At 50.8% G+C, this 2,003-nt stretch overlaps 1 long non-coding RNA gene across 1 annotated transcript in view; it reads right to left on the bottom strand.

The window, feature by feature from the left end:
- LOC106293037 overlaps positions 1–2,003 on the bottom strand; it is a 3,378-nt gene that overhangs the window by 762 nt on the left and 613 nt on the right. The gene's annotated exons all lie outside the window — the stretch shown is intronic.

Here is a 2,003-nt window from a genome sequence, read left to right as displayed (position 1 = left end):
CAAGCGTTAGTCAGTGATTTCGGATCCTTTTCTCGTTGTCTCTCCATTCCCTTATATAGACGTCCTGATGCCTCGTCCTTGACCTAATTTACGCCATCTTGGTGGGCCTCCTCTGCTGGGCCGAGAAGCCCGTAGGCGTCCGAGCAGCCGCTGAGCCGAACGTACTTCAGTCGATGATGATCAACTAAAAGTACTCAAGAGTCAAGCCGAGAGACCTGACTCTTGAGCCGACCGATCGAGCCGTCGCTCTTCCTAATCCGGGCCAGGCCTTCCTATTCCTCGGGCCTTGTGGGATGGTCAAATCCATCCTCTACAGTAAGTCCCCCCAAGTCCATTAGTGAGCGAAGTGATTTCCAGCTCGTGATGGATTCTAAGGTTTGAAGGTTTGAGGGAATAAGAGGCCTGTCGGAAGGTTGGAGCGGTTGGTAGATGAGTCGCACAGCGTCGTTCTCTCGGAAGCGAGCAGTAGAGGCTTTTATCTCTTCTTTTGGTCGTCGTGTCGCAGGAAGGGTTCTGGAATATTTCCACTCAAGGCCGATTAGTCGCGGATATTCAGATCCCGACTGACATATCTAGATTAACCGTTGGTTTATTCTAATTTTAAGATGACCGACATCTGATTTAGACGAGAAGCCGAACCGTCGCGAGGGTCCGCTGGACATTTGGGAGAGTTTCAAGGCCCATTTAGTCCCGTTTAGGCTTAATGACGACACCTCGAATTCCCCCCTCCTTTTTTTTTCTTTTAAATGTACCGAGAAGTCGAAACGTCGCGAGGGTCCGCTGGATTTTTAGGGAGAGTTTCAAGGCCCACCTAGGCCCGAATAGACCTAATAATGATGCCTCGAGTTCCCCCCTTCTCTTTTCCTTATAAATAAGCCGATCCCTTCTCATTTCTTCAAGTTTCCTCCGCGATCAAAGGTACTTTCTCTCTCTCCTTCTTTTATCTCTCTAAGTGTTATAGTCTTCACTCAACGCGTTCTCCGCCGCCTTGTTCTATCATGTCGTCGGCTCAGGGGTTATCGAGGCAGCAAAAAGGGAAATCGGTTGCGGCGGCATCAGCTCCGGCAAGGGGTTCTGGCGGAGGTTGTATCGGGGGTCTGAGATGACCTCGATAACCGATATGAAGGACGGAACCTACTCGGTAAAGATGCGACCAAACTGCAACGTGTGCGCCGGTCATCCAAACAAAACGCAGAATTGGCAGCGCTCCTACTTCTTCATTAAGTCCGACGACTCGGCTTTCGAGGAGCCTCCTCGAGAGGAATATCGGGTCCTATGGAACCGTTCTTGTGGTAAAATATCTTGTCGCGAGCTACGTCTGATTTTGTTGATCTTACCGAAACTTTCTTTTTGTTGTGCTTGCAGTTGGCCATCCCACTTCTCCAGTCTATCCTGAGGACTTCCTAAAGAGCGTTCGAGCCGTCGTTTTGCTTCGGATCTACCGTTGGTCCTAGATTACCGTTGAGAAGATTTGCGAGCTTAAGGATCGGATCGCTCGAAGTGCGTTCTCTCGCCGTTTCTAGTTATTCTTTCGATCGCAAAGTTTATTTATCGCGTCCTGACCTTTCTGCCTTATGTTTTCAGGAGAGTGGAGATCTGACCTTCCGACCATGCTTCCTATTCGCACCAAGCGACTAGATATCTTCCCGAAGGACATCCAGAAGCAAATTTCTGAAGCAAAGAGGATGGGAACTCTTCCCGATTTGAGCGCGATGTTAGCCGCCCAGCTGGAACTGGCTAGCGAGGAAGGACCCTCAGCTACGGTTCCTCGTTTCCCCTTCTGGCGCTAGTAGCGCGGGGAAGGGTAAGAAAAGGAAGAGGGGCGGCTCGGGAGTCGAGGGGAGCGCCGAGGAGGCGAGCGACGTTCCTCTTTCTGGCGAACCCCAGAAGAAAAAGAAGAAGAAGAAGAAGAGGACGACGAGGCCTGTTGACGAGCAGTCGGAGAATCCCGAGGAGCCGACTAAGATTGAGGAGGGTGATGTTCAAGAAGAAGAACTTCAACC

This window comes from Brassica oleracea, chromosome C5 (genome assembly GCF_000695525.1).
Source record: "Brassica oleracea var. oleracea cultivar TO1000 chromosome C5, BOL, whole genome shotgun sequence".
Taxonomy (NCBI): domain Eukaryota; kingdom Viridiplantae; phylum Streptophyta; class Magnoliopsida; order Brassicales; family Brassicaceae; genus Brassica; species Brassica oleracea.
This window is presented reverse-complemented; position numbering and strand designations above follow the sequence as displayed.